Source organism: Triticum urartu, chromosome 7A, assembly GCF_056163025.1.
Source record: "Triticum urartu cultivar PI428250 chromosome 7A, HENAU_Tu73, whole genome shotgun sequence".
Lineage (NCBI taxonomy): Eukaryota > Viridiplantae > Streptophyta > Magnoliopsida > Poales > Poaceae > Triticum > Triticum urartu.
In genome coordinates, this window is record NC_141879.1 from 35,231,961 (window position 1) to 35,246,993 (window position 15,033).

The following is a 15,033-nucleotide window of genomic DNA, read 5'->3' on the forward strand; positions in this document are numbered from 1 at the left end:
GAAACATATAAAAATTGGTAAAATTTGCTAGAAAGGAGCGAGGTGGGACTATTGATAGGGCAACGACGTATTTTACTAGCAGAAATCATTACGTAGTTCGGTTGACTGCTTTGATCGATCCCCAAGGTGGAAGTCTGGAGTTCGAATACCTGGCGGGCATATATTTTTGGCTGCTCCCCCGTCGATGGGAAAAAAATTGCAGCAGGCCTAGCCCAGTAGCGCTTCCTCTGGAAACAAAACGGATGGCCCACTTACGTAAAAACGCACTTCAATTACATATAGCGTATGGAAAACTATGAAAATCTCCGTCCTTTAATTTATCATGATATAAGGAAATATAAATAACAACTTTATTATTTTCTCTAGGGCATATTTCCTTCACTATCTAGCTGATGACATCTGTTCGAGATGGTCTACATTTGTGAAGACTATCTCAAACGCGGTGCCAGGAGGCAAGAAGTCCCACTTTGCCAAGGTGCAGGAGGCTTGCAGGAAGGATGTCGAGCGGGCATTTGGTGTGCTCCAATCTCGATTTGCTGTTGTCCGGTACCCTGCTCAGACCTGGTCGAAACATCAAATGTGGGAGATCATGACTTGCTGTGTCATCTTGCACAACATGATCATCGAGAGCGAGCAGGAAGAGACAGTGTTTGACACTAAACAATACTACAGGCAGGGTCCTCTAGCCGAAGTTGATCATCAGCTACCGGCAACCTGGGGTGCCTGCCTCAGTATGCGTCAGGAGATCCGAAGCCCACAGGTGCATCATCAACTGCAGCAGGATCTGGTGGAGCACCTATGGAGGCTCAAGGGCGACGCCGGGCGCGACGCTTGATGAAATATGAGTTTTTATTTGTTGAACTATATAATTTGTATTGAACTATTTGTTGTTGCATTATTTTGTTGAACTATTTGATTTTCTGTGATGAACTATGTGACAAAAAAATATTTATGTTGATAATTGAACACCGAGCCACGACGAACCACGTCAAATATGGGCTTATTCTCGCCCATATGGGGTCTTTATTTGCCGAAAGTGGGCCGAAAACTGGGCCAATATCGGTACTTGGAGGCGACGGCTAGATGCCCAACCGCCCCCTGCGCCGATTGTATCGCCGGCTCGTCCCCAGGGGCGATTTTTATGCCTCCTGGGTGGTCAACGGCTGAAGATGCTCTGAGTCTTTTCGTGTAGTTTGTATTGAAAACTATGAAAAGGGCATATATTTAGGAAGGGAGGGAGTATAATCCACTAATAGTGTTCTGAATAAGTATAATTAAATACTACATCGTGCTAGGTTAGGAGTCGAGAAAAATAATCACCGGATATTCATAAATGTCGCTTCTTGTTGCACATCCGTACGATCTCCTACACATGCTTCTTTTACTTTTCTACAAGAAGGTGCTTAGAAATCAGTGTCTATCGACTATGCAAATATGCCAAGTTGATTTGTTTTCGGATATCCATGTTAGCGATTAGCCAACATGCTTCTGTAGTGGCCCTATTCTTTATTCTCAAAATCTTAAAAATGCAAACACATTTTTTGACTACATCGAGCGGCCGGCTGGGAACCGCACAATTTCTGTCGCGCGTGTGCGTCCCCACTATTGGTGCCACCTGGTTGCTTCACATCGCGCTACCAACAAAACCCCAGGTCGGGGCGGACGCGCGTGTCCACCACTTCTGTGGCGTCCAACGACCGCCGCGGCGCCGCCGACCGGCCGCCGGGGCCCGCCGTCATCCCCCGCGCCATCCTTCTCCCGGTCATCTTCTCCTACCTGCCGCAACTCCCTGCACGCACACACTCGAACGCAGCATCGCACCGCCACGTCATGGTCACGGGCTCGTGGCCGCAAGCCAGGCATGCCGCCGCTGTTCGGCGTGGCTGTCCACCACCCAACATGGGTCGCTCCTCTCGCCGGGCTTCTTGCTCCGCCCCTCTTCCTCAGTCAGCCAGCCATAGTCGGCCCTCCCATGCACCCGCCAGGCATCTTCGTCTCGCTCCTTCTCCAAGCGGCGCCCAAGGCGGACAGCTCCCACGCCCCCCTCCCCCCGAACCACACGCTCATGTCATGGCTGCCTTCCCAAGCATCCTCATCTTCTTCAACAAGCACCTTACAGGCTTACACTGTTACACATGACTGCACCCTTTTCTGTTCAGCTGCCTGCATGACTGCGCCCAGCAGACGTCCGATGAATTGCCCCACTAAGGAGATTGTGTTGTTGGCCCTATATTAAAGGTGTGATTCCGCTTGATCAGTGATTGTTATTAGGATTCACACTACTATAGATTGTACATAGTTGTCAGACGAAATTACCTAGTCCACCCACGTAGGCTGTCCAAGACAGGCGCCCACAACCATCGTTGCTGACGCCGTCTACTGCATAGTTTTAAATAGCCGGCTATAGCCTCGCTATAGCCTTACTATAGCCTTTTCAGTACGGTGCCGCTAAATGGTTTCATGTACAAACATCCCGATATAGCCTGCTATAGCCCGCTATAGCTCCGCTATAGCTGATTTTGAGGTCCGCCGCTATTTGGCATAGCCCGCTATTTAAAACATTCTCTGCTGTCATGCGTGGCGGGCCCCTCTTCCTGCCCGATCCCACCGCCTCCTCCTCCTCCGCGGCGGCCCCCAACCTCTCCCCTCTCGCCGGCGTCTGCATCAACCAACACGTCCCAATCACGCTCACCCTTAACCCACCCAATTTCTCCCAGTTGAGGACCCTGCTCTAGGTCATGTTTCAGAAGTGTGACGTCGTTGGCCACATCACCAGTGCGGCCCGCCCCGGTGACATCGCCTAGGTCCAAGACGATGCACACTCCTCTCCTGACTGTACACACGCGTGAGCCCGGACATCTTCCGCCTTGTTCACCAGGGCGGTGCTACTGTCACCAATGGTTGGGCCGCGATCGCTTCGTTCTTCATGGAGTACGCCGAGCACCAAGCAGTCTTCCTCGGCATGGAATTCCAGTGCATTGAGAAGGGTGAGGCGTCCGTTATCGACTACTTCAGCCGTCTCAAGGAGTGTGCGGACCGCCTTGCTGATCTGGGTGAAACCATGACAGACTGCGACCAAGTCCTCAACATGTTCCGCTGGCTCCATCCTCGCCTCCGCTACGCCATCCCCATCCTCTAGATGCAGATGTCGTTCCTCTCCTTCCTCCGCTGTTGTGCCATCTTGCTGATCTTTTGACAAGAATTAAACGCAACTCTGAAGATTGGGAACTCGACGAAGGTAAAGAGTCAGGTATTAAACTTAAGTATGATTGTGTTAAATCTTTTATGAATGCCGATGCTTTTCAAAAGTTTAGCACTAAATCTGGACTTAACTCTGAGATAGTAGCTTCCTTCTGTGAATCATTTGCTACTCATGTTGATCTCCCTAAAGAGAAATTGTTTAAATATCACCCACCTATTAAAAAATAAATTAAAGAACCGGTACCAATTAAAGAACAAACTATACTTTACAATGTTGATCCGGTTGTTCCTTCTGCTTATATTGAGAAACCACCTTTCCCTGTTAGGATAAAGGAACATGCTAAAATTTCAACTGTGGTTAACAAGAGTTACATTAGAACACCTAAACCTGATGAACAAATTAAATTGGAACCTAGTATTGCTATGGCTAGAGATCTCTTGGAAGAAAATGTAGATGGGCATGTTATTTACTTCTGTGAAGAAGCTGCTAGAATTGCCAAACCTGATAAAAAGCATAAACGTAGACCCATTGTTGGCATGCCCGTTGTATCAGTTAAAATAGGAGATCCCTGTTATCATGGTTTATCTGACATAGGTGCTAGTGTTTGTGCTATTCCTTATTCCTTATATCAAGAAATTATGAATGACATAGCACCCGCAAAGATAGAAGACATAGATGTTATTATTAAACTTGCTAATAGAGATACTATATCACCAATTGGGATTGTTAGAGATGTTAAATTCTTGTGTGGGAAAATAAAATACCCTACTGATTTTCTTGTTCTTGGTTCCCCACAAGATGATCTTTGTCCCATTATCTTTGGTAGACCGTCTTGAAAACCGTTAATGCTAGAATAGACTGTGAGAAAAAAACTGTCGGTGTTAGTTTTGGTGATGAATCTCATGAGTTTAATTTTTCCAAGTTTAGTAGAAAGCTTCATGAAAAAGAATTTCTTAGTGAGGACGAAATAATTGGTCTTGCTTCTATTGCTGTACCACCTACTGATCCTTTAGAACAATATTTGCTAGAGCATGAAAATGATTTACATATGCATGAAAGAAAAGAAATAGATAAGATTTTCTTTCAACAATGTCCTCTGCTTAAACATAACTTGCATATTGAAACTCTAGGAGGTCCTCCTCCACCTAAAGGTGATCCCGTGTTTGATTAAAAGAATTGCTAAACACTTTGAAATATGCTTATCTTGATGAAAAGAAGATATATCCTGTTATTATTAGTGCTAACCTTTCAGAACATGAAGAAGAAATATTATTGAAAGTTCTAAGGAAGCACCGAGCTGCTATTGGATACACTCTTGATGATTTAAAGGGCATTAGTCCCACTCTATGTCAGCACAAAAAGGGCATTAGTCCCACTCTATGTCAGCACAAAATTAATATGAAACCTGATGCTAAACCCGTTGTTGATCACCAACGTCAGTTCAATCCAAAGATGAAAGAAGTGGTAAGAACGGAAATATTAAAACTTCTGGAAGCAGGTATAATCTATCCTATAGCTGATAGTAGATGGGTAAGTCCTGTTCATTGTGTCCCTAAGAAAGGAGGTATAACTGTTGTTCCTAATGATAATAATGAACTTATTCCACAAAGAATTGTTACATGCTATAGAATGGTAATTGATTTTAGAAAATTAAATAAAGCAACTAGAAAAGATCATTACCCTCTACCTTTTATTGATCAAATGCTTGAAAGATTGTCTAAGCACACACATTTTGCCTTCCTTGATGGATATTCTGGTTTTTCATGAATACCTGTTTCTCAACCTGATCAAGAAAAGACAACTTTTACTTGTCCCTTTGGAACCTATGCTTATAGACGTATGTCTTTCGGTTTATGTAATGCACCTGCTACCTTTCAAAGATGTATGACTGCTATATATTCTCTGACTTTTGTGAAAAGATTGTTGAGGTTTTCATGGACGACTTCTCTGTTTATGGGAAGTCTTTTGATGATTGTTTAAGCATTCTTGATCGAGTTTTGCAGAGATGTGAACAAAAAAATCTTGTCTTGAATTGGGAGAAGTGCCACTTTATGGTTAATGAAGGCATTGTCTGGGGTCATAAAATTTCTGAAAGAGGTATTGAAGTGGACAAAGCTAAGGTTGATGCAATTGCGAAAATGCCATGCCCTAAAGATATTAAAGGTATTCGTAGTTTCTTAGGTCATGCTGGTTTCTATAGGAGATTTATGAAAGATTTTTATAAAATTTCTAGGCCTATTAAGAATCTTTTGTAAAAGGATATTCCTTTTGTTTTTGATGATGATTGTTTAGAAGCCTTTGAAACACTCAAGAAAGCCTTAATTTATGCACCTATTGTTCAACCACCTGATTGAAATTTGCCTTTTGAAATTATGTGTGATGCTAGTGATTATGCTGTTGGTGCTGTTCTGGGACAAATAGTTGATAAGAAATTGAATGTTATTCATTATGCTAGTAAAATTCTAGACAGTGCTCAACGAAACTATGCTACTATTGAAAAAGAATTCTTAGCAGTGGTGTTTGCTTGTGATAAATTTAGACCTTGTATTATTGATTCAAAAGTAATTGTTCACATGGACCATGCTGCTATTCTATACCTAATATTAAAAGACGGTGTCTTTCATAGTTCTGCATACGTCACCCTCTTTATATCCGTTGATTTTATGTTAACCATAAGAATTGACAGATGAGATTTAAAGTAGATCTACATAACCATTTGGAAAAAAATCCCACACGGATTATGTTCTATCTTCTATAGTAGGCGCATGTTATGTTTGCTACCCGTAGGCCACCTCCGCTTCGTTGGTTGTCTCTCACACGAAGAGGAAAAAAAGCCCACGCAGATCACCGTCTCCCACACGACGCAACCACCGTCTCCCACACGAACACGACCAAAAAACAACTGGTCGTTGATTTCTCTCATCGGTGACCGCCCTCCTCCTGGTCACCTTGCGATGCACATTGAAGGGAGAGGGATGATGACCGCTCTGTTCAAGGAGGGGCACAACTAGGTGAGATTCTTGCTTTCAATTGAATTTAAGGGAGGAGAAGTGCAGGATGGGGGAGGTGACGTGGTGGTCTTGTGGTGCTGGTCTTGGACACGGGCAGGAGGTGGCCGGCTGCCATGACAGAGGAGGCTCGGATTGATGCAGAGAGGCGAGCTCGATTGGGCGGCCGTAGCAGAGGAGGGGCCGAGGAGTGCTGACGTGGAAGCACAGGAACGACGCGGTTGGAGGCGGCAAGGAACTGCTCGTGGCTGAGGCGGGACGATGGAGGTGCGGAAGAGGATGCGGCGGAGGAGGTGTCCAACAGGGAAGCAGAAGCGGAAGCTCAAGACTGCGAAAGATGCACTTAGAATCAGATGGAGCAAAGTACTCAACACCGCAGACAAATATGGCGGCAGTCGCCACACAAAGAGCTACCCGAAGCGAAAGCTACTGCCTGAATTTGATGAGGAGGCCTTAGAGCCCCCGCAATCAAAAAACAAAGCAGCCATCCGGTCGGATAGACGACCTCATGGCCAACATAGAGCGGCAAACGTCGCCGCACACAAGCCAGCACGCGATCCACATGAGGACTCGCATCAAAAAGACGGCCCAACCAGATCTATCTACGGGCCAAGAAAGCACGCTCCAGCTAGCAATACAACACAACAAAAATCCGAACACCACGGTACACCCAAATACGGGGGTGCCGCACACCCCCTATGTTTCACCGATGAGGTGTTGGACCATGAATTTCCAGAGGGATTCAAACTAGTAAACATAGAGGCATATGACGGAACGACAGACCTTGGGGTCTGGATTGAGGACTATATCCTCCATATCCACATGGCTAGAGGAGATGACCTCCACGCCATAAAATACATACCCCTCAAGCTCAAAGGGCCAGCCTGGCATTGGCTTAAAGGCCTTCCCAAAAACACCATTGGAAGATGGGAAGAGCTCGAGGACGCTTTTCGGGTAAATTTTCAAGGGACCTATGTCCGACCACCGGATGCAGACGATTTAAGTCATATAACTCAACAGCCTGGAGAATCAGCCCAAAAGCTTTGGAACAGATTTCTTACTAAAAAGAACCAAATAGTCGACTGTCCGGACGCGAAGCCTTAGCAGCTTTCAAACACAGCGTTCGAGACGAATGGCTCGCCAGACACCTCGGCCAAGAAAAGCCATGAACAATGGCTGCATTAACAAGCCTCATGACCCGCTTTTGCGCAGGCGAGGACAGCTGGTTGGCAAGGTGCAGCACAAGCGACCCAAGTACATCCGAAGTCAGGGACGGGAACGGGAAGCCACGACGCAGCAAAAACCAGCGCCGGAATAAGGAAAATAGCCCGAAGAGCATGACGGTAAATGCCGAATTCAAAAGCTCTCAGCGGGGTCAGCAAAAGTTGCCTCTCAAAGACAACAGGGACGAACTGTCCAGCCTAAACAAAATTCTGGACAAGATATGTCAAATCCACAGCACCCCTGATAAGCCTGCGAATCATACCCATAGAGAATGTTGGGTCTTCAAGCAATCCGGCAAACTCAATGCCGAACACAAGGGGCTGGATACTCCAAGTGAAGACGATGACGAACGCCGCAAACAAAGCACTGGGGAACAGAAGAAATTCCCACTAGAAGTCAAAACAGTAAACGTGTTACACGTGACAAAGGGAAGAAACAAAGTGGCGCCCATAGAGATACGTGCCCTACGGCCTATCACAACGGAGTTCCGCCACTGGTCGTCCAAACCAATCACCTTCGACCATCGGGATTACTCTGCAAGTATCCGGCACGCAGGATGGGCCGCCTTGGTGTTAGACCTGATAATTGACGGATACCACTTTACACGAGTCCTGATGGATGACGACAGTAGTTTAAACCTGATATACCAGGACAAAATTCCGCAAAATGGGGATGGACCCAACAAAAATTAGACATAGCAATACTTCCTTTAAAGGAGTAACGCCAGGCCCAGAAGCCCATTGCACGGGCTCCCTCCTATTAGAAGTTATGTTCGGCTCCCCCGATAACTTCTGTAGCGAAAAGATAACCTTCCACATCGCTCCGTTTAAAAGTGGTTATCAAGCACTACTGGGACGTGAAGCTTTCGCTCTCTTTAACGCAATACCGCATTATGCGTCTCTCACGCTTAAGATACCCGGCCCACGAGGCATCATTTAATTAAAGGGAAATATTGAGCGCTCCTCACGCGTGGAAGACTGTGCGGCTGCCTTGGCAGCCACACACTAAAACGGCCTCACCAACCAGAGCATCTAACAGGTCGTTAAGACCACGGACACGGCTAGACGAGTCCGGCATAACCATATAATTGATAAAGGTTTGATTGCTATATACACCTATACAAGGGGCTCCGCGCATGCAAACAAGCGACAATAAGGCTCAAGTTTACCCATCTTGAATTATACTTTGTTTCTTTAGTATAACATACATTTTGCACAACTACTTTTTCAACTAAGTTCCTCTCTTTTACAGATGACCATCGTGCTACACCCGTCCAGGATACGGCACAATAGAGACACAGGCGCAGACGTGCAGCAGGGACCCGTTCCAAGGATTCTTTTTAGATTAAGACCCTGCGTAAACCTTTTTTACTGTCTCTTGTTGATACACATCCCCCGGATTCTCAGCATAACCGAGAAGGAGGCTGGCGTCTTGGCATGTGGCCACGTCAGAGTATTGCACGTACCTGAACATCAGGGGCTTATTACAAAGGGCGCTGTTCAGCCCATTTAAAATCACAAAGACCGAATACCTTAGGGAGTGTTCGGCGTCGCGAGTTTGGCCTTATATGCATCAGCTCCGAATCATGTCTTTGGTCAAATGTTGGGTTCGCCCGGCTCCTGTGTTTTGCTGCCTTACGTTCCGCTCTATCGGCTAAGGCAGCACCAGGAGAACTACTGCGATTGTGCCCTGGATCAGCCAGGCGAGCACCTCAGTAGAGAAAGCCAAAAACTGACTGTCATGATATAGCGTGAGACTGGTCAACCACTCGATGACTTAGCGGAATCTTCGGGATTCCTCCGCCTTAACGAAGGGCCGTTTCCTGGCCAGGCACGCACGCGCCCCGAATTTGGGTGAGCGCAGAGCCACCAGGGGCTATATAGTAGCCCCACTATCAAACTCCTATGGCTAAGTGGAAGTGATAAAGCATTATAGTCTGATTGCCTAGTTCGCTGCGCTATCACATTCTTAATGGACCAAGACGTTGGATCAAGTGTGAAAATGCGTCTTCTGCGAACACCCCCGCATTATATGCGTGGGGGCTGAAGCCGACGACTGCCATCTTTCAGGTTATATACATATATACATAAACGGCCGCACGGGAGGTACTATAATTCTTGCAGGCACAATTATAAAATAGCCTTTACATTTCAGCAAAACATTGTTTTCAATGGGAATACATGTCATTAGAACATAATATTCTTCGAGCACTGCGCCTCTATCCAACGAGCGCCCTCGAGAACTTCTTGAAAGTAGTGCTCGGCAGGTACTCGGCTCTCGTCCGAATCTTGGGCTGCAATGGCGATGGCCTCCATCTCTGCCCAGTATGTCTTGACACGGGCAAGGGTCATCCGCGCACCCTCCACGCATGCTGACCTCTTCATCATGTTGATATTTGGCACTGCACCAAGGAACTGCTGCACCAAGCAAAAATAACTGTTCGGCTTTGGCCTCTCCGGCCACAGATGATCCACGACATACCTCATGGCAAGTCCGGACAATCTATTCAGCTCGGCCCATTCGGCCAGCCGACCAGTCAATGGAAGCGGACGCTCTGGATCGTTGAATTGTGACCAGAACAGCTTCTCCAATTCGTGATCCTTTTGATCTCGGAAGTGTTTGGCCGCATCAGCAGCACTCGCCGCTAAATCTAGATATGCGTCCGCAGAACTCCACGTTCGGTCCAAAGAAGCATATCTAGGATCTTTGAACTTCATCCGCAGCATAAAGGGCATCCGAGCTACGATATCTCCGGCTTGACGCAGTTCCTCCTTCATCGCTCTCATTGCAGAACGAGTATCCTTGGCCGCCATCGTGGCCTTCTCCAGGTCTGTCCTCTTCTCCTGGTCTTCCTTTTCAAGAAGCTTCCAACGGTCAGCGGCGTTCTTCAACTTCACAGCCATCTTGGCCATCTCCTCCTTGCTTTGGCAGTGAGTAGCCTGTTCGGCCTTTAGCTCCTCAACCGCCTTTAGGGCAGCTGCATCACTTTTTCTGGCTTGTTCTTTGACTCGGGCAAGCTCTGCCCAAAGGTTCTCCATGGCCGTAGCTCCATCTGCGTTAGCACACATGTTATAAGATACTAGCATCATGCTCCTCTTACCATGTGTCTCCGGATTAATTACATACCTTGTGCCTCGTCAAGCCGCTTGTTCACAAGCACGATGTCGGCATCTGCCACGTCAAGCTGCCGCTTTAACTCAGCAAATTCATCAGTCTGGCTGGCCACCGGACACTTCGCCACCTGCATATGAAGGCGGCAAAATTATACCTGGGACTATGATCCTCTGCGTGCCGTCGTCTTCGACAGCACCCAGAGTCTCAGGGGCTACTATCTACACAGGGCGCATCTTAAAGTATGCAGTACTGTCAAAAGGTAAATCATTTCATGTACCTCAAAACCTGTTAGTAGACTCATGACAGCTTCATGCAACCCGCTCTCCGCGGTCGAAATCCTTTGAATTACCATACCCATCAACGCACGGTGCTCTTCTGAGATAGACGCTCGCCCTAGAAGATCCCTCAGTACCTCCGACCGTGCACCAGACGGTGCCGGACTCATTCGATTGCTTTTTTCAAAAGACGGACACTAAGGGCTTCGGGTGGCCATCTGACTACCTTCTGGCCTTGCCGGATCAGGAGAAACCCTCCGCGACGACACCTCGGGGTCGCCCGCCTCGTGAGGCGGTATGGCAGGGGGAGGCGTTCCGCTCTCCATCATCTCCGGAAGAAGATCCCCCGAAGACGAGCTCTGCTGAGAGGGGCTAAGATCCGAACTGCAAGATAAATGCTTCGGTTAATTTCCTTAGGAAGTAAAGCAAGGGTTTCTCTCATTATTAAACACCCTTTTACTTACAGCTCGGTGGAGGGCTGATCCTCTTGAGGGCATAGTACGGCCGGGGATCCCCCGGTGTAGGACCCTCTGGCGAAGATTTCTTCCCCCGCTTCGAGACCATTGTCTCCGGATCTTCAGAGGCGGTCCTCTTCTTCCCCTGAGGAAAGGAATTTTCAATTCCTCCCTTCCGGACAACCTCCTCCGCGGAGGCAGTAGCTTCCTTGTTCCCCCCTTCATCTTCTTCCGAAGGCGCATCTCCATCATCCTGGTTAACACAGGATCTGGCGAGGTCTCAGAAAGGGGGGCCAGACACCTGATCAACTTTGCCTTCGCTATCCACTCCTGTTTCAAAAACAGCTCTTTTTTTAAGGGCGATGTTGCGATAAATAAACGGACGGCGTGTTCGGAGACAGGGCTACTTACTTGGGTATCCGGACGGTTGCAGCTTAGACCTGCATCCTCAGTAGAGTCCGGACACATTATTTGTGGTCCGAAGAACAATTTGTACATCTCCGCGGGCGTCATGCCAAGGAAATGTTGAAGAGCTCGCGGTCCCTCCGGATTGAACTCCCATAGGCGGAGGGGACGACGTTTGCAGGGCAGGACTCGGCCAATTAACATGACCTGCGTCACCACGACCAGACTGACATCTCTCTCAAGGAGGTCTCGGATGCGGCTCTGCAATATGGGCACCTCCTTTACTGGCCCCCAGTCTAGCCCCTTGTTGACCCATGACGTTAGTCATGGCGTGGGACCCGAGCAAAAAACAGGCGGAGCCACCCACTTGGTACCCCTGGGAGCTGTGATATAAAACCACTCTTGTTGCCATAAGCTGGACTCCTCTTGGAAAGAGCCCTCGGGCCATGGGGCGTTAGCATTTTTTCTTATTACAGCGCCTCCGCACTCTGCGTGCTATCCCTCGACCATCTTCGGCTCCACTTTGAAGGTCTTGAGCCATAGTCCGAAGTGAGGGGTAATACGGAGGAAAGCTTCACACACGACGATGAACGATGAGATGTGGAGGATGGACTCCGGAGCTAAGTCGTGGAAGTCCAGCCCATAATAGAACATAAGCCCCTCACAAAGGGATCCGGCGTGAAGCCTAGCCCTCGGAGGAAGTGAGATACGAACACGACGCTCTAACCGGGCTTAGGAGTGGGAATAACCTACCCTTGAGCAGGGAGCCTATGCGGGATTTCACCGGTCAAGTACCTAGCCTCCCGTAGCTTTATTACATCTTCCTCCATGACGGAGGAAGGCATCCATCGTCCTTGAAGGTTGGATCCGGACATAATCGAAGGTCCGAAGCGCCTGAATCTTAAGCTTCGGGTGCTGGAACTTGAGGCGGGAGGCAGATTCGATTGAGATCGAAAGAAAAGAGTAAGGCCTTGGTCTCTTTATAAAGAGGTTGAATACCGAGAGCCCTCCTGTGACCGTTTGGGACTTACCTTCGATCGAGGGGACATACCAACGGGCAGGATTGGGTTACCCACGTCCGCGTTGATGACAATCCCGTAAATGATGGGGACACGATCTCTGCTTCGACAAGACGTGCCAAGGAAACCGCCTCGCGAAACGCGTTGAGGTGGGGGGTAAAAAATGATTCGAATGAAGGCTTGGCTGTGGTGTGATGTCACGCTACGGAATACGTCAGCAGATTAGATTTGTGGAAATATAATTCTCTCCACGGTGGTATGTGGAACTTGTTTTGCAGAGCCGGACACGATCCTCGTGTTCAAAATCTTCTATGAAGTATTCGGAGGAGGAAACCGCCTTGCAATGCCGAAGACAATCTGCGCGCCGGAATCATCGTCATTGAAGCCTGGTTCAGGGGCTACTGAGGGAGTCCAGGATTAGGGGGTATCCGGACAGCCGGACTATAACCTTTGGCCGGACTGTTGGACTATGAAGATACAAGATTGAAGACTTCGTCCCGTGTCCGGATGGGACTCTCCTTGGCGTGGAAGGCAAGCTTGGCAATACGGATATGTAGATCTCCCACCTTGTAACCGACTCTGTGTAACCCTAGCCCCCTCCGGTGTCTATATAAACCGGAGGGTTTAGTCCGTAGAATGACAACAATCATACCATAGGCTAGCTTCTAGGGTTTAGCCTCTCTGATCTCGTGGTAGATAAACTCTTGTACTACCCATATCATCAATATTAATCAAGCAGGAGTAGGGTTTTACCTCCATCGAGAGGGCCCGAACCTGGGTAAAAACATCGTGTCCCTTGTCTCCTATTACCATCCGCCTAGACGCATAGTTCGGGACCCCCTACCTGAGATCCGCCGGTTTTGACACCGACATGGAGCCTGCCCTTGTTGTACGCGCACGCGGTCTTGTCGTCGTGGCGCCGGGAGTGCAGGAGCATTTTCTTGCGGCCGGGGAACCTTTTGGCAGCTTCCCTCTTCTCGCGCGGGCGCCCGACGCGGCAGGTCCCGTTGGGGGGCTGCACGCCTTGGCGCCAGGGCGCCGTCTTGGTGCGGAGGTGGTGGAGGTGCTCCGTGGGCTATGTCGCCCGCAGCTGGTGGAGGGCGAGGGAGTGAGAGGGTCGGAGCAGGAGAGCCCCCAGCGGCACTGACGAGCTCGGCGATGCGGTCCAACCAATCCTCGTAGAGGTAGTCGACCGGTTGGTAGCGCAGGAGCTCGCGTGACATGAGCAGCGCAGCCTGCGCGCCCGTGGGAGTGCGACGAGCGTGCGACGATGAGCCGACTGGGCTTAGCGACGGGGTGGTGGTGCGGCCGTCCCGCCGCACAGAGGGTGCAGCAAGGATGCTTGCTGCTCGTTTCCTGCCGGGCCGGTGGCGGCGTTGGTAGCGGGTGATGGAGAACGACGGGGAGGCCTGCCGACAAGGGCCGTCTGAGTGATGCAGGCAGCAATGGCGGCCCGGCGCTCGGCGCGGGCTCGACGGACGTCCGCCATGGATGTGGTGGAGCGATGGAACATGGATCAGCGGAAGGAAAACTTCAGTGCACCCCTACCCGGCGTGCCAAATGTCGGATTTTGGGTTCCGGCAAAACCCTTAAGGTTCAAACTCTGGGGTGCGTACGAAGATCTCTCCTCCCTCAAGCTCTCGCCCTCACCGTGATCTCAAGGCTCAGCGCGCGAACCCAACAGAACAAGGGACACAAGGTTTATACTAGTTCGGGCCACCGATGTGGTGTAATACCCTACTCTAGTGTGGTATGGTGGATTTCCTCTTGGGCTGAGGATGAACAGTTACAAGGGAAGAACAGCCTCCTGGGGAGAGGTGCCCTTGTGTGATCTTGTGTGGATGAGGATGATCTGAATGGTTCGAGATCCGTTTTGTCCTACTATGGTGGCTAGCCCTATTTATAGAGGCCCTGGTCCTCTCCCCAAATGTTAGGCGGGAAGGGATCCAACAACGGCCAAATTTGAAGGGGACAACCAATACAAGTTATCCTGACTAAAGGTGGTCTTCGCCTGCCAAAGGCTCTAGTGGTGACGCCGTCCTGGGCTCCACGATGACCACCGTCCTGCCGTCCTGCTAGTCTTGGTCTTGTTGCACCAATATGGAAACCTTTGCTTGACGCCTCAGGACTCCTCGCCCGCGCTTGCCTCTTTAGCACCAAAGAGGAAATGAGGACTCTGTGCTCGGTGGCGCCCGCCTGGCCTTGGTCGTCATGGCTTGCGTCACAGAAACCTTACGAGGTGCCCCTTGCCTTTATCTCTCCACCCCTCGCGAGCCAGCCTGGTGAGCCCGCCCCCGAGGAGGTCTTGCATCGTCCTCCTCGCGAGGCTTG

The 15,033-nt window shown here is 49.2% G+C and overlaps 1 long non-coding RNA gene across 1 annotated transcript; it reads left to right on the forward strand.

Moving 5' to 3' along the window:
- The first annotated feature begins 2,613 nt into the window (after positions 1 to 2,613).
- On the forward strand, positions 2,614 to 13,429 carry LOC147957382 (uncharacterized). The gene is made up of 3 exons (XR_015611600.1): positions 2,614 to 2,987; positions 3,069 to 5,365; positions 8,686 to 13,429. It is a non-coding gene; the product is annotated as an uncharacterized LOC147957382 (long non-coding RNA).
- The last annotated feature ends 1,604 nt before the right edge of the window (positions 13,430 to 15,033 follow it).